Genomic DNA, 18163 nt, shown 5'->3' with positions numbered 1-18163 from the left:
TGAGGAGTGGAGACATTGGTTGGAGGGAGCTAAACACCAAGTCGTGGTCCTCACTGACCACAAGAATTTGATTTACCTGGAGTCGGCCAAACGCTTGAACCCTAGACAGGCTAGGTGGGCCTTGTTTTTTACACGTTTTGATTTTGTGGTCTCTTTTCTTCCTGGCACTAAGAATGTCAAGGCTGACGCGCTCTCTAGGAGCTTCTTTGCTGATTCTCCTGTGGTGACCAAGCCTGCTACCATCTTAGGCGAAGGGGTAGTTTCTTTCTGCCATCTCGCCCGATTTGAGACGTGCTCTGGAAGAGTTCCAGGAGGACAAACCTGAGCGTTGTCCCAGTGGAAAGTTGTATGTTCCTGACCAGTGGAAGAAGAGAGTGATGTCTGAAGTTCATTGCTCTGCATTGGCTGGTCATCCAGGTATTTTTGGTACTAGAGATCTGGTGAGTCGGTCTTTTTGGTGGCCCGCCTTGTCTCGTGATGTCAGGAATTTTGTGCAGTCCTGTGGGACTTGCTCCCGGTCTAAACCTTGTTCTCGCTCTAGTGGGTTGTTGATGCCTTTGCCGGTCCCCAGGAGGCCATGGACCCATATTTCAATGGATTTCATCTCTGATATGCCTGTCTCTCAGAGAATGACTGTTATTTGGGTGATTTGTGATAGGTTCTCTAAGATGGTTCATCTTGTACCACTCCCTAAGTTGCCATCTTCCTCTGAGTTGGTGCCCCTGTTTTTGCAAAAGGTGGGTCGCTTACACGGGATTCCTGAGAACATTGTATCTGACAGAGGAGTTCAGTTTGTGTCAAGATTTTGGAGGACTTTCTGTTCCAAGCTGGGAATTCAGTTGTCCTTCTCCTCTGCTTTTCACCCTCAGACCAATGGGCAGACGGAGAGAACAAACCAGACCTTGGAGTCGTATTTGAAATGTTTTATTTCCGCTGATCAGGATGATTGGGTTTAATTTTTGCCCTTGGCCGAATTTGCTTTAAATAATAGAGCTAGTTCTGCCACTTTGATGTCACCTTTTTTTTGTAACTTTGGGTTTCATCCTCGATTTTCTTCAGGGCAGGTGGAGCCTTCTGCCTGCCCAGGTGTTGACACTGTGGTGGAGAGAATGCACCAGATCTGGGACCAAGTGGTGGATAAGTTATCTCTCTCCCAGGAAAAGGCCCAGCGGTTTTCCAACTGACATAGGACCATTGGTCCCCAGTTTAAGGTTGGTGATATGGTTTAGTTATCATCAAAAAATATCGCTATGAAGGTGGCTTCTCCTAAGTTTAAGCCTAGATTTATTGGACCTTACAAGATTTTGGAGATTATTAATCCGGTCTCTTTTCGTTTGGCTCTTCCTGTCACATTTAAAATCCATAATGTGTTTCATAAGTCCTTGTTGAAGAGGTTTGTTGAACCAGTTGTTCCTGGGGTGGCACCTCCGGACCATGTACTGGTTGAAGGTAACATGGAATATGAGGTAGAGAAGATACTGGATTCCCGCCTGGCTAGACGGAGGCTCCAGTATTTGGTTAAGTGGAAGGGTTATGGTCAGGAGGTTAATTCCTGGGTCTCTGCCTCTGATATTCATGCCAAAAGATTCGTGCGTGCCTTTCATCGGGCTCACCCTGATCGCCCAGGTGGCGTGGATGAGGGTTCGGTGACCCCTCCTCAAGGGGGAGGTACTGTTGTGAGTTCATTTTCCCCTTCATCATTGAGGTCTGATGAACTCCCTCTTCTGATGAAGGAAGGTAGTGAGGCTGATTACCAAGCACCTGAGCAGGATGATGATGACTGGGTGACTGGAATTGCTGACTGGATATAAGGCAGCCGACGCCCTTATGCCTGGCTGGTGATTTCTCTGAGGGATTCTAGGAGACCAGTCTGATTCCTGCTCCTCAAAAGCTAAGTTTTCTGCTCTGCTTTTTGCATTTGTGTTTTGGTTTTGTTTTGCCTTATTTTTCTGGATTTCTGCCATTTCCGGCTGGGGTGAGCTGAATTCCTTTTTGCTCTGTCTTCAGAAAATACCTGAGTACTGATATATAGTCTTTTTGAAGCCTAGCGTCTTCAGGGCTTTTTTCCCTATCAGTCTGTTGGCTCTTGTTTTGATAGGGTTTTGGCGGATTGCAGACAGCAGCTTTTCTATCCTGTCCTATTTAGTTAGCTTGGGCCCCATCATTTGCTCAGACTATCTTTCTATCTGTATGAGTGTTTTTTCATCTTGTTTCACCGTCATTATATGTTGGGGGCTGCTTATTGCTTTTGGGTCTGCTCTGGGGCAGTTTATATTTCCCTTTCTGTCTTTAGGCTATGTAGTTCTCCGGCTGTGATCGAGGGGTCTAGGGCACCGTAGGAACCCCCCACGGCTACTGCTAGTTGTTGTTGATAGGTACAGGGGTCTGCAATCCGAAAGCTGCCAACTTCTCTGGTTTTCTGGACTTAGCTAGTATTTCTGTTTTTGCCTCCTACGGTGACTCATTCATAACACTAAGCACTATAGCCTCAGAGTCTATCATAGCGCATGGCGGGGCGGCCATGCGAACCTTTTATAGCCGTGTCCTTCCAGGAACCTTCCTGATCCCCCTGATGGTCCAACCAGAACTGGAGAAGGACCTGAGCATGTGACTCCCGATCCCCAATGGGAGATCGTCCCATGAGCATGCTCAGTGGAGCAACGGAAGGACTTAGACTCTGGAGTCTTTTGCTGCTGGGCAGGCTGCATTGTCATAACTGGACCAGAGGTGGCAGCAGCAACAGAACCCACACTGCTGGTGTGAGCAGAACGCCGGGATTGGAGTCTGCTGAGCAGGCTCCACTACGGCCGAAGGAGAATGGGAGACCGTCGACGGCAAGGCTCGGGATTCCTGCTGTGCAGCGCCCGGAACCCGACGCCTAACATTACCCCCCCAGGGCACCCTCCCCACTAAGCCTCGCTGCGCTCAAATGCCGCAATAAGGAGCGGGGCGTGGATATTCTCCACTGGCTCCCAGCTCCAAGCCTCTGGACAGTGGCCCTTCCAGTCCACCAAATAAAACTTTTTGCCACGCACTACCCTGCATCCCACGATGGCGTTGACCTCGAACTCATCCGAAGACAGGTCGGATGTCCCGGCAAATGACTCGGAAAACCGGGACAAGTGAGCAGGCTTAAGGAGGGACACATGAAAGGTGTCAGAAATGGCCAAGTGGGGGGGGGAGGGCCAGGCAATAGACCACAGGATTGACCTGCTCCAGGACCTTGAAGGGACCAATGTAGCGCGGCGCAAACTTGGTGGACTCGACCCGCAGCCTGATATTACGGGTAGAGAGTCACACCAAGTCGCCAGGGGCAAAAATTGGAGCGGGACGCCGGTGCGTGTCGGCGGATGCCCTCATTCTCTCCTTAGAGGCCCGGATGGCATCCTGAGTGCGGTCCCAAATGTCGCGAGCCTCCACTGCCCAGTCTGCCACCCTGGAATCAGTGGAAGACACTGGCATCGGGACAGGGACGCGCGGATGCTGGCCGTAATTAAGGAGGAATAGAGTCTGGCCGGTGGAATCGGCTACTGCGTTATTCAAGGCAAATTCTGCCCACGGTAGTAAGGATGCCCAGTCATCCTGCCTGGCCGAGACAAAATGTCGCAGGTATGTGACCAGAGTTTGGTTAGCTCTCTCAACCAAACCTGTTGTGAATGGGTCACCGAGGAGAAAAAAAACAAAACAAGCTAAGTCACAGAAAACCAGAGAGGTTGGTAACTATGCAGATTGCAGATCCCTGATCCTAACCACACAACTAGCAGCAGCCGTGGAGCGTACCTACGATGATCCTAGACGCTTCGTTACAGCCGGAGAACTACATAAGCCTGAAACAAGAAAAGGGGAAAACTAACTGCCCCAAAGCAGACCCCAAAGGAAAGACAGCCCCCACATGTATTGACGGTGAAACAAGATGAAAGCACAAACACAGGGAGGAAAATAGGCTGAGCAAACAATGGGGCCCAAACTAACTAGAAAGGATAGGAAAGGAAAGACACTGTCTGCAATCTGTAAAAAACCCTACAAAAATAATGTCCAACACTTCTGAGAGCAAAATTAACCCTGAAGTCACTAGACTTCTCCCACTATATCAGCACTCTGAAATTTTCTGAGACAGAGCAAAAAGAGGCCAATCTAATAAGGGATAAAAAGCAAATTGGCAAATACAGGTAAATAAGAGTGGAAATTCAGCACAGCCCCAGCCGGGGCTGGCTGACCACACAAAAAACTGAATAGTCCAACAAAATCAAGTGTGAACATTAGCAGAAAAACTTAGCTTTAGATGACTGGAACAGAGTTGAAAACCAAGACCTGACAAGCCAGAAAGAATCACCAGCACCAGAATAGGGAGTCGGCTGTCTTAAATCCAGTCTGAGATTCCTGAGGTCCAATCGTCATCCTCATTATCAGGTGGCAGATCACTACTGATTAAATCAGCCTCACTACCTCCTGTTACCACCAGAGGGAGCCTGGCAGGAGAACTCACAACTGGTGGACCAGAAAATGAACTCACAACACAAACCGTTCGTCTCGGGGTGATAGGCGGAAGACAAATTTAGCTAGATGCTGAGCAGACTGCAGAGCTCCCTCGAAATCCGAGACGCAAACTGAGGACCCCGATCACTAACCATCTTGTCCGGCATACCGTGCAAACGAAATACGGCCTTAACAGCGCAGCTAGACCACGAGCAGAAGGCAGCTGCGCGAGTGGCAGCAGATGCACCATTTTAGAAAAATGATCGGTGACTACCCAGATGACCGTGCTGCCGCTGGATTTGGGCTGGCCAACCACAAAATCCATGCCGACCATCTCCCTTGGTCTGTTTGCCACCGGCAAGGGGTAAAGTAACCCAGCCGGTCTCTGCCTAGAGGACCTGTTCCGAGCACAGGAGATGCATGCCTGAATGTATTCTCTCGCTTCCCGAGCCATATGTGGCCACCAATAAGTCCTTGCCAGGAGTTCCGTGGTCCGCCTTGTTCCAAAGTGACCGCCCACCCTAGACGCGTGAGCCCACGAGAGTACCTCTGACCGCAGGCGGGGGGGGGGAACAAAGGTCTTGCCTGGCGGTACTGACACAAGAGCGACCGGGGCCACGGTCCTCACTCTCGGAGGGGACGATTAGCCGAGGCTCCGCCTCCTCCTCCTCTACTGATACCACTGAGCAAGAGAGGGCTTCAGCCCGGACGTTCCGCTCACTGGACAGATAGTGCAGCGTGAAGCGGAAACAGGAGAAGAAAAGCGACCGCCTGGCTTGGCGAGAGTTCAAGCGCTGGCTGTTTGCAAGTACACCAGGTTTTTATGGTCGGTCTACACCTGAAGGGGAAACCGAGTTCCCTCCAGGAGATGTCTCCACTCAGAGAAGGCCAACTTTATTGCCAGCAGCTCCCTATCCCCAATGGAGTAGTTTCTATCTGCCGGTGAAAAGGTCTTTGAGAAAAAGAAGCAGGGATGCTTCCAACCTTGAGCATCCTTCTGGAAAAGGACTGCTCCAGCACCGACAGACGAGGCATCTACCTCTAGGATAAAGGGTTTATCCACATCGGGACGATGAAGGATAGGAGCGCCAGCAAAATGGGTCTTAAGGGCAGAGAAGACCGCGGAGACCTGTTCCGACCAAACCTTGGGATTGGCTCCCTTCTTGGTGAGGGCGACCAAAGGAGCCACCAGGGTAGAGAAGTGGGGAATGAAGTGGCGGTAGTAATTATCAAACCCCAAAAAACACTGCACCGCTTTAAGAGAGTGGGGCTCCTGCCAGTCCATTACCACCTGCAATTTGGCAGGATCCACAGCCAACCCCTGGACTGATATGATATAGCCCAGGAACGGCAATGACTCCTGCGCAAACTGGCACTTCTCCAACTTGGCGAAGAGAGAATTTGCCCGCAAGCGGTCGAAGGTCTTGAAGGCGTCTCTCCGGTGAGAAGCCAAATCTGGAGAAAAGATAAGAATGTCATCCAGATAGACCACCACCGAGGTGGAGAGCATATCACTAAAGACATCATTCACGAAGTCCTGGAAGATGGCTGGTGCATTACAGAGGCCGAAGGGCATGACCAGATACTCATAATGGCCATCCCTGGTATTAAAGGCCGTCTTCCACTCGTCCCCCTCACGAATGCGTATCAGGTTGTAAGCCCCCCGTAGATCTAGCTTAGTGAAGATCCGGGCCCCACGCAACCTGTCGAACAGCTCAGATATCAGGGGAAGAGGGTACTTGTTTGTGACGGTTATAGCGTTAAGACCCCTGTAATCAATGCAAGGGTGCAGCTCTCCACTCTTCTGTAGGAAGAAGAACCCCTGTTATGAATGGGTCACCGAGGAGGAGAGCGCAATAGGCTATGCCACTAGAACACCAGAGAGGTTGGTCGCTCAGCGGATTGCAGACCCCTGATCTTAACAACACAACCAGAAGTAACCGTGGAGCGTTCCTACGTTGCCCTAGACGCTTCGTCACAGCCGGAGGACTAACTAAGCCTAAAGACAGAAAGGTGAAATCTAAACTGCCCCGGAGCAGATCCCCAAAGGAATAGACAGCCCCCAAACATATATTGTCGGTGAGACAAGATGAAGCATAAACACAGACAGAAAATAGACTGAGCAAATGATGGGGCCCACACTGACTAGATAGGACAGGACAGAAAAGGCACTGTCTGCAATCATGCAAAAACTCTCTAACAATTCCAACACAACTGATGTACAAAAATACTGAGGTTTGCACAAACCTCGCCCCCACTATATCAACACTCAGGTGTGAACTGGCGGCTAGCAACAAGCTAATACAGCAGGGGACTGAGCAAACAAACACAAGATACAAAAATACAGGGCAAGAGACAGCAGCCTCTGGGAGAGCAAGCTGACCCCTGACAGCAAGGCAAAATCAGATGCAAAGGGTTTAGCAAATGACACTTAGCTGAAAAATGCAGGATCAGGCAGGAGACAGAAATCCTCAACAAGCAAAGAAAGGAGTATCACCGGCAGCCACTGAGAGAAGTCTGCTCGCTTATGTTGTCCCAGTCACTACCCCCACTCCTCCAACTATCTTCTCTTGGGTTAACATCATGTTGACAGCTCCACTACCAGCAGTATCCACCAGAGGGAGCCTTGCCTCAAAAGTCAGATTAAGAGAGTTTACAACAAACCCCGCCCCTGATGGTGACAACAACTTCCTAATAAATCCCCTTGCCAGGTTCTCCCGGATGTATTGTGACTAGTGTTGAGCATGCCGATACTGTAAGTATCGGGTATCGGCCGATATTCGCTGTATCGGAATTCTGATATCGAGTACCAATATTTTTACAATATCGAATACCGGAATCGGAAGGTCCCATAATGCAATGAGCCAGTGTTGAGGCTGTGATTGGCTGCTGAAATGATGTCATCATGATGCGCGGTCTGTGCGTGTGTGCAGGCATCGTCCGATGGGACTACAAGTCCCATCGGGCTATGCCTGCTACAATGACAGTGATTGAAACATTAGCCAATGATGGGACAGTAGTAGTCCCATCATCCGGCTAATGTGTTGAATGTAAAAAAAACAAAAAAAAAAAACACATACATACTACATTCATACAACATACATACTACATATATACTACATTCATACAACATACATACTACATATCTACAACATACATACTACATACATACAACACATATAACATAGAATACATACCCACCATCACTGTCACTTTGATCCCCGAAGCCAGTGTCTTCTCACTGTAAAAAATATTAAAATAACAAACAAGCAATATACTCCCTGATCCGCAGAAATCCACGAGTGTCCCACGACGATCCCCTGCAGTGCATCACTGAGCGGTTACTATAGTTCACTGGTCTCACTTTATGGCAAAAGCTGCGTGGGAACTTTCTCACACAGCAATGCCAAAATTGAGACTAGGGACTATTTTTTTACAGTGGCGGAGGAATACAGTGCGGAAGGATACCTACCTCCCTGAGCCCCTAGAGAGCGGTCGCATCAGCTGATGCTGCTGTTCTCCATGGGTGATCGTCGTGGGACACTCGTGGATTTCTGCGGATCAGGGAGTATATGGGTTGTTTGTTATTTTAATATTTTTTACAGATAACACTGGCTTCGGGGATCAAAGTGACAAGTGATGGTGAGTATGTACTGTATGTCTATATGTATGTATTGTATAAATGTATTGTATGTGGTATGTATGTAGCATGTTTTATGTACAGTATGTTGTATGTATTTTGTATGTACTATATATGTATGTTGTATGAATGTAGTATATATGTAGTATGTATGTTGTATGAATGTAGTATGTATTATGTAGTATGTATGCTGTATGAATGTAGTATATATGTAGTATGAATGTAGAATATATGTAGTATGTATGTAGTATGTATGTTGTATGAATGTAGTATGTATGTATGTATGCTGTATGAATGTAGTATGTATGTAGTATGAATGTAGTATATATGTTGTATGAATGTAGTATATATGAAGTATGTATGAAGTATATATATATATTTTTTTTTTCAACACATTACATTACTACTACTGTCCCATCATTGGCTAATGTGCCAAGCACTGTCATTGTAGCAGGCATCGCCCGATGGGACTTGTAGTCCCATCGGATGATGCCTGCACACACATACACACAACCCCTGGCAGGCCCGCACAGACCCCGCCCGCACACACAGACACGCACAGTGTCCGCCCACGCACCGCCCACACTCTCCCCCCCCTCCCGAAATGGATGTGCAAGTAAAGAAAGGGTTTTTTTTAATTCCGATATTTGTGCCCCATTGACTTACATAGGTTTCCGGTATCGGTCCGATCCTTCATGATATCGGATGGTATCGCTCAACACTAATTGTGACATGGCCTCCGTCTCCTGGAGAGACAGGGGATATACGCGACCTCGAGGAGGCTCCGCGCCTGGCAAAAGGTCTATAGGACAGTTGTAGGGACGATGGGGCGGAAGAGTCTCTGCAGATTTTTTGGAGAACACGTCCGCGTACTGCTGGTAGTGCGGAGAGATCCACAAGAACCTCGGTGGAGGCTATCTGAACGCAGTCCCTCATGCACCTACCCTCACAGGACTTGCTCCAACCCAGTATTCTCCCCGAGGACCACTCTATATGGGGAGAAAGGCAACGCAGCCAGGGAACTCCTAGGAGGATCTGGTCGATGCCTTTGGGCATGATGAGAAGAGACAAGGTCTCATGGTGGGACGGCGAGAGAGAGAGCCCAAGGGGAGCTGTCTGGTGTGTGATTTGGGATAGTAAGGTCGAACCATTCACCACCCTGATGGTCACAGGGTGAGGAAGTGGCACCAAGGGAACTGCGTGCCGTTGGGTGAAGGCAGAGGACATAAAGTTTCCCTCCACCCCGGAGTCCACGCAGACCTCTACCTTCCAGGTGGAAGTACCGCTCTCTAACGTCCCTCTGAAGGACAGTTTGGAGGGGAAAGTTCCAGTGTCTAGTAGGCCTCCCCCAACTACCACTAGACGCGGCCGATTCCCGACCGCAGAGTGCACCTGCTGGCCAGGTGACCAGGCTGTCGACACTGGAAACAGAGTATGGAGGTTCACACCGGGCGACACTTGGAACCAGTGCGAGACACATCCATGGCCTCCAGAGGCACAACTCCCAGATCGGGTGAATACAGAGGTCTAGAGAAGGCGGGAGCCAACCTAACCCTCGGTCTGGACTGAGAACGCTCCAACCCGCGCTCCGTAAAACGGAGATCTATGCGGGAGGAGACGGTAATCAGCTCCTCCAGACTAACAGGAACCTCCCTGGTCGCTAGAGCATCCTTAACGTGCTTCACCAAACCTCTCCAGAACACAGGGATGAGTACCTTATCAGGCCATTCCAGCTCCGAAGCCAGTGTCCGGAAGCAGACGGCATAATGGCTGACCGAGAGGGAACCCTGTGTTAAGGCCAATAACTGAAGAGAGGTGTCGTGTGCGACCCGTGGCCCCAAGAAGACCTGTTTTAGGGATGTCAGGAACTGTGCAGCACTCAGAACCACGGGGTCACCACGCTCCCACAGTGGGGTGGCCCATTCCAGAGCCGTGCCCAACAGAAGGGAGATGATGAACCCCGCTCTGAAGGGAATCGCGTGGCCAGTAACTCAAGCTGGATAGAGCACTGGCTCACGAAACCCCTACAGGCAGTGCTGTCGCCGGAGAACTTGTCGGGCAACAGGAGATGGGACAATGTCAGGGAAGGAATGGACGTGGAGGCGCAGGAGACTGCCTCTGCTGCCGCCTGAACGGCGACTGCAGTGACATCCGCAGCTGACGCTGAGCGCTCGAGAGCGGACAACCTGCCCTCCAGCTGCTGGACATATCGCTGCAGGCGCTGCTCGTCCGTCATTGTTAGCCAAGCCCTGGCACTATGATAATGTTACGGGCTGGCGGAACGCACCAAATAATAAAGATGAAATAATATATGAGGTGCATTCGCAGCCTGGGGCCCACTGTGCAGAGGTGACCAACTGCAGCTAAACAATGAGGAGAAGGCAAGTAGGGGAAAGCCGGACACCGGTGGCTAACCACTAACCCGGTGCTAGCAGGAACGAACTCCGTTACTTCACGTACTTCGCGCCAGCCGGAGAGCAACCGCAACCTGTTAATCAACACAAGTCACGGTAATGTGAACCACCGCTTGGAGCAGGTGCAATGTTCGCCCTGACAGACGCCACTACCAGCCTGTCAACGGTGCTGGAAAGCGCACATACAGCGCACGGCGACACACTGCGGCGCTAAGCAGTGTCAGAGCTGAGGTGCCGACTCCGATTCCTAACCCTAACTCATACGTAATATCCAAGGAGGGGGGGGGAATTATAATGCGTCAGTCACCAGGCTCATTCATCCATCATCACACATACACTAAGCACTATAGTCTTAGAGTCTATCATAGCGCATGGCGGGGCGGCCATGCGAACCTTTTATAGCCGTGTCCTTCCGGAACCTTCCTGATCCCCCTGATGGTCCAATCAGAACTGGAGAAGGACCTGAGCATGTGACTCCCGATCCCCAATGGGAGATCATCCCATGAGCATGCTCAGTGGAGCGACGGAAGGACAGACTCTGGAGTCTTTTGCTGCTGGCCAGGCTGCATTGTCATAACTGGACCAGAGGTGGCAGCAGCAACAGAACCCACACTGCTGGTGTGAGCAGAAAGCCGGGATCAAGAATTCTGCTGAGCAGGCTCCACTGTGACTGAAGGAGAATGGGAGACCGTCGATGGCAAGGCTCGGGATTCCCGCTGTGCAGCGCCTGGAACCTGACGCCTAACAATGTTATTTTCTCTACTGTTGATCTGCATAGTTACTAACACCCATTGATTAAATTTACTGTTGTATATAAATAGAATTATATCAATCCGTGACTTTTTTCTGCCTCATCTCTGTTTGTTGCATCCATACACCTGCATTACACTGGTACAGATTTAACACTACAGAGGCCATCCAGGACTTCAACTCTAGCTTTCTTTCAACGCTTAATTACTATAACAATTCCATCGGTCTATCTTCTCACAATCACGACAATCTATCCTTTCCTGTACAAGAAGGTTGTCACTTACAAGGATTCTAAGAGTTTTCTGATGCAATACAAACCGTTCCCCTGTGCAGACAGCGACAACTCAAGCTTTATTCCTGAAATAATTCACTTCTAAATAAAAAATGGCACACAATCACAAAATACTATGACTGGTCATGTACTGTACTTGTTATCCCACAAATATGCTCAACACTGTGTAGTGTTGCGGTAGCACACTATGCAGCGATGAGGCAGAGACCCAGCAAAGTTCAAAACAAAACATCTCTTTAGGCTGTGTTCACACGTTGCGTTTTTTCCACGGATTTACCAAAAAAATCCGCTCAAAAAACGCCTAAAAGAAGCTTCCCATTCATTTTAATGCATTTTGCACTTTTTGTGCATATTGATGAGCTTTTTACCGCGAAAAAAACGCTTTGCAGTAAAAAAACGCAGCATGCTCATTAATTTCGCAGTAAATTCCACATTTATGACTATTTACTATGTGTCTGGGGACGCTCCGGACAAAATTGCAGCAAAAACGTGCGTTTTCTGGGAAGCAGTCCGGTTTTCATGCAGAAATTTTCTGCATACGTGTGCACATAGCCTTAATGTTCAGCTCAGCAAAACACAGCACACGATATCTTCCGGTTTGCAGCCAGGAAACAGGACAGTCCACCTCCGGTTCGCAACCGGGCACATATCCTCTGGATTACAGTCACTAAACACGACAGTCAACATCTGACCTTTTGCCGTAGGCGACAGCACCGCCGTGTTAATGTTCTACTCACAGCATTACACAGTACACGATATCCTCTGGATTACAGCCGGGAACCATATCTTCCAGTTTACAGTCACTAAACACGCCAGTTATGCTTTGATCACAGGACAGTCTACCTCAGGTTCACAGTCAGGCACAAGACAGTCCACCTCCGAGACTGTTGCCGTGGGCGACTCTGCCGCTGTGTACGCTTTGTGTGCCAGGCTATTCGGATGCCTTGACTGTTTGGCTCTGCTGTCCTATGTTGCCTCACACAGGTGGAGCGCTGCAGAGCCTACTTCTCTGTACTCCTCCAAACATCAGACTGACACTGACCCTGAACTTGACACACCCAAACCCTATACTGCAGGGCTTTTAATTAGCAACCTGTGGCCTTCAGCCCCATGGAAAACCTGGCCAGGAATGAAACGGACGGCAACACTACCATCTTGCAGTCTATGTCAAAACACAAACCCAGAGTAGGTTTTTGCTAAATCTGCCTTGGACAACTAGCATATCCAAGACCTATACCCACTTTAGTCTGAATTGCAACCACAGCAATGCATTCTCAAGGCCTCAATATGCCTCCGTGCACATCCTGGGGGTTAAAATACAGTGACCCTAACATGTAACACCAGTCAATGCCTCACAACTGACTTTGCATCTTACAAAGTAATTCACCTATAGTTAAATTTAAAAAAAAAAACAGCCAGTATTGGGAAGAGAGATGGCGACTGATTGGCTGAAGAAATCACATGTCCATCCTGACTGGTAAAGGAAGCATCGACGCCAGCAGGAACCCTGGTCCGCATTAGAAGGAAAGCGGTGGAGATCCATAAGGTCATGAAGTTGTTATCTATAATTTTACACTGTGCTGGTCTATTTCTTTACAGAATACAGTAAATGCTGACTAGAAAGTCCCTTTATGGGTTTATTTAAGTAATTATTTTATTCAAATTGTGGAATAAACATACTACTAATTTACTAACACCTCCTTTTTTCTTGAGTTCACAAGTTGTGGCTGTTGTGCAGTCTTTAGAGGCCTGGGAGCGTAGTCTGCATTGCAAAGTAATTTTGTAAGTGACTGCAACCAATAAAAAGAACAGAGAGCTGAACTCCGTCTGTATCTGAAAATAAGAATACAGAGCCAATTCCTTACTACACCCAATAATAAGAATAGAGTACCGGCCTCGGCTGCACACAATAATAAGAATACAGAGCCGGTCCCCAACTGCACCTAATGATAAGAATACAGAGCCGGTCCCCAACTGCACCTAATGATAAGAATACAGAGGCGGTCCCCAACTGCACCTAATGATAAGAATACAGAGGCGGTCCCCAACTGCACCTAATGATAAGAATACAGAGGCGGTCCCCAACTGCACCTAATGATAAAAATACAGAGGCGGTCCCCAACTGCACCTAATGATAAAAATACAGAGCCGGTCCCCAACTGCACCTAATGATAATACAGAGGCGGTCCACAACTGCACCTAATGATAAAAATACAGAGGCGGTCCCCAACTGCACCTAATGATAAGAATACAGAGCCGTTCCCCAACTGCACCTAATGATAAAAATACAGAGCCGGTCCCCAACTGCACCTAATGATAAAAATACAGAGCCGGTCCCCAACTGCACCTAATGATAAAAATACAGAGCCGGTCCCCAACTGCACCTAATGATAAAAATACAAAGCTGGTCCCCAACTGCACCTAATGATAAAAATACAGAGCCGGTCCCCAACTGCACCTAATGATAAGAATACAGAGCCAGTTGCCAACTGCACCCAATAATAAGAACACAGGGCCAGTCCTCAACTGCCCCTAATGAAAATACAGAGCCGGTCCCCAACTGCACACAATGATAAGAATACAGAGCCGGTCCCCAACTGCACCTAATGATAAAAATACAGAGGCGGTCCCCAACTGCACCTAATGATAAGAATACAGAGGCGGTCCCCAACTGCACCTAATGATAAAAATACAGAGGCGGTCCCCAACTGCACCTAATGATAAAAATACAGAGCCGGTCCCCAACTGCACCTAATGATAATACAGAGGCGGTCCACAACTGCACCTAATGATAAAAATACAGAGGCGGTCCCCAACTGCACCTAATGATAAGAATACAGAGCCGTTCCCCAACTGCACCTAATGATAAAAATACAGAGCCGGTCCCCAACTGCACCTAATGATAAAAATACAGAGCCGGTCCCCAACTGCACCTAATGATAAAAATACAGAGCCGGTCCCCAACTGCACCTAATGATAAAAATACAAAGCTGGTCCCCAACTGCACCTAATGATAAAAATACAGAGCCGGTCCCCAACTGCACCTAATGATAAGAATACAGAGCCAGTTGCCAACTGCACCCAATAATAAGAACACAGGGCCAGTCCTCAACTGCCCCTAATAAAAATACAGAGCCGGTCCCCAACTGCACACAATGATAAGAATACAGAGCCGGTCCCCAACTGCACCTATTGATAAGAATACACAGCCAGTCCCCAACTGCATCTAATGATAAGAATACAGAGCCGGTCCCCAACTGCACCTAATGATAAAAATACAGAGCCGTTCCCCAATGGCACCTAATGATAGGAATACAGAGCCGGTTTTCAACTGCACCTAATAACAATACAGAGCCGGTCCCCTGCTGCCCCTAATGATAAGAATACAGAGCCGGTCCCCAACTGCACCTAGTAATAAGAATACAGAGCCTGTCCCCAACTACACCAAAAGATGAGAATACAGAGCTGGTCCCCAAATGCACCTAATGAGAATATAGAGCCGGGTACCAACTGCTCCCAATGATAGGAATACAAAGCCGGTCCCCGGCTCCACCCAATGATAAGAACACCGAGACGGTCCCCAGCTGCATCCAATAATACAAACACAGAGCTGGTTCCCATCTGCATCCAATAAAAAGAATAAGGAGTCGGTCCCCAGATGCACCCAGCAATAGGCATACAAAGAAGGTCTTTGGCTGCATTCAACAAGATTACAGATGCACCTAATAAGAAGGTGCACCTAATAAAAAAATACAGAGATGGTCCTGGGTTGTACCCATTAAGAATACAGAGCCGGATGCAAGCTATACCCAATTAAAATAGCCCAGACTTCATCCCCAGCTGTACTGAATAACAATACAGAGCCGGTCACCAACCGCACCCAACAATTATAGGGTCGGTCCCCGTTTGCACCCAAAAAATTACAGAGTCAGTCCCTTGCTGCACCTAATAATACAGAGACAGTCCCCAAATGCACCCAATGAGAATAATACAGAGCCAGTCCAGGGTAGTACAGAGCCTGGCAGAGCTGCACCCAACAATAATAGAACAGACATGGTTCCCGGCTGCACCCAACAAGAATACAGAGCCGGTCTCTGACTGCACCCAATAATAAGAATACAGAGCCTGTACCCAGCTGCACCCAATAATAATACGGAGCCGGTCTCCAGCTGCACCCAATAATAAGAACACAGAACTGGCCTCCATGTTTATGCAAATATAGGTCCCCAGATGCAAAGCTTCCTTATGTTTCCATATGTAGGAAGTCTAAAAACCACCAATTAAATTGGATGCTTATACTGGTTTGGTACAGTGATCAGGCTGCTCTATCATGGCTTCATACAAACTGAATTAGATCTTAGTAAATGCCATCAGCCTAGAGAGCAGAATGGGAGTTTTTATGTGTATTATTTTACATAAGTATCTACATTGTAACAGATTGTCAGATGTGGAAACATTAGTTCTGTACTCCTACTGGGGCAGCCATATTTGATGTCCCAGCTTTCCTGGAAACTGATAAATCTAAGGAACTACCTATATAAGACTGCTCCACTGAAGAAAATCCCGTCTGTGCCGTGTCTGTCAATCTTCATCTATGTTATATCTTTCTTTGGGCTGGTGATGAAATGTTTAACACAGAACGTATCCCACTGCGGTTCTCCCTGCAGTTGGTAAACACATTGATGAAGTTATTACGACTGGTTTTGTTTCTGGTGCTTGTCACAACGATATGAAGCAGATGCTTCCTAACACTTTCTTATAATGACATGTCAGTCATCACTAGAAGCCTGGGCGGGGGACCAGCTAAATGCTGATTCAACTCAAGGAAAAAGATGTTTGCCATTTTCATTAAATACTCCTGTTATTAAACAATTAAGAAAACCAGAATGCATTATGATCACGGGTTTTCCTGTGGCGCCCCCTGTAGCTAAGCCAATGAATACACTGCAGATCTGTGAGTGCTGAACCAGAGGCCAAGAGACGACATCTGCCTGGCACAGACAGGTCTCTACAAGGGGTTTCACTTTCTTCAAATCTGTAGAGTTTAAACATTAAGGCTGTGTGCACACGCTGCGGATTTTGCTGCGGTTCCGCAGCGGTTTTGGCCGCTGCGGACCCGCAGCAGTTTTTGCTGCGGTGTACAGTACAATGATTCCCTATGGGAATCAAAAACCGCAGTGCAGACGGTGCGGAATTTTCCGAGCGGATTATCTGCGGTTTTCAATCCGCAGAAAGAATTGACATGTCAATTCTTTCTGCGGATTCTCCTGCGGTTTGCCATCTCCTCCATTGAGGAGATGAAAAACCGCAGGGCAAAACCGCAGAGCAATCCGCAGGTAAAACCGCAGGTCTTTTGACCTGCGGTTTCACCTGCGGATTGTACAAAATCCGCGCGGATGAATCCGCACCTTTTCCGCAGCGTGTGCACACAGCCTAAGGATATGTGCACACGCTGCGGATTCTGCTGCGGATGCGCAGCGGATTTGGCCCTGCTGATCCGCAGCAGTTTCTGCTGTGGTGTACAGTACCTTTATTTTCTATGGAAAATGTAAAACGCAGTGCAGATGGTGCAGATTTTTCCACGCGAATTTGCTGCGGTTTCAAATCCGCAGCATGTCACTTCTTTGTGCGGAATCCGCAGCGGTTTTAGGCTATTTTGCCGTGATTTTTTTTCTGCGCGTCCCCAGACACATAGAAAATAGCCAGAAATGCGGAATTTACCGCGAAATTAATGCGCATGCTGCGTTTACCGCAAATCTTTTTTTTCGTGATAAAAAACGCATCAGCTTCTTTTAAGAGTTTTTTGAGCTGATTTTTTGGTAAATCCGCGGGAAAAACACGAAAAAAAACCGCTGTGTGTGAACACAGCCTTACACCTGCTCCATTGTCCAGGTGTCAAACCCCACAGGGGAAAACCGCAAGCTAATACGCAGATAAACGGATTTACCTGCGGATTTTGCCAAATCCGCAGCACAATCCGCAAAGTGTGCACACACCCTTAAAGTTGAAACAAGTCCAAGCTATAACATAACATGTTGATCCACAGGATCCTTTGAAAATCTGAGCGGAAGAATAAATTCTGTTTTGAAGGAGATGGCGGTCATCAAATAATCATCACATTTATGTTTCTCTGCTTTTCATTCACTTTGCATATTGGTAATTGATAATAAACTATTAACACTTTTCTAGGACTGCCTGAAATTTTTGCACAGTGCTGTATTTGTAGAATGTAATCAGGGCACCTGTGATTTTCCAAACTGAATAAGTGAGAGGTTGGTAACCGGACTATGTATGGCAGTAATAACTTTGGGGGCCCTTCTCTGCACCACTTTAGTCCTACCATGTCCTTCTTATACTCAGGAGCGACATATCCGGCTGTATGCTGATACTGCACTGTATGTCAGAGGTGTACATGTGAACTTAGCCTTACCCTGTTACCGTCATATAATGACCCTGATCCACACCAGTATGTTCACAGCTGGGGAAGAAATATTTTATGTCATTGTCTGTATTCGGCCATGCTACGGTCGGCTCAGATTATAAATGTCATCACGTGTTCTGGTGGACAGTGGTCTCTACCTCTGGGGTGAA

The 18163-nt window shown here is 48.0% G+C and overlaps 1 protein-coding gene across 8 annotated transcripts in view; it reads right to left on the bottom strand.

The window, feature by feature from the left end:
- EGFL7 (EGF like domain multiple 7) overlaps positions 1–18163 on the bottom strand; it is a 349370-nt gene that overhangs the window by 125417 nt on the left and 205790 nt on the right. The window contains exon 1 of one of the 8 annotated variants that reach the window (XR_012226622.1): positions 12310–12618. The exons of 5 other annotated variants lie outside the window; for them this stretch is intronic. The gene's annotated coding sequence lies outside the window, so the exon portion shown is untranslated. Of the gene's footprint in view, positions 1–12264; positions 12289–12309; positions 12619–18163 lie in introns of those variants that run through there. 2 more of the 8 variants (XR_012226620.1, XR_012226626.1) reach the window with 2 other exon arrangements.

This window comes from Dendrobates tinctorius, unplaced genomic scaffold (genome assembly GCF_039654945.1).
Source record: "Dendrobates tinctorius isolate UK_male_01 unplaced genomic scaffold, ASM3965494v1 ptg000013l, whole genome shotgun sequence".
NCBI lineage: Eukaryota > Metazoa > Chordata > Amphibia > Anura > Dendrobatidae > Dendrobates > Dendrobates tinctorius.
This window is presented reverse-complemented; position numbering and strand designations above follow the sequence as displayed.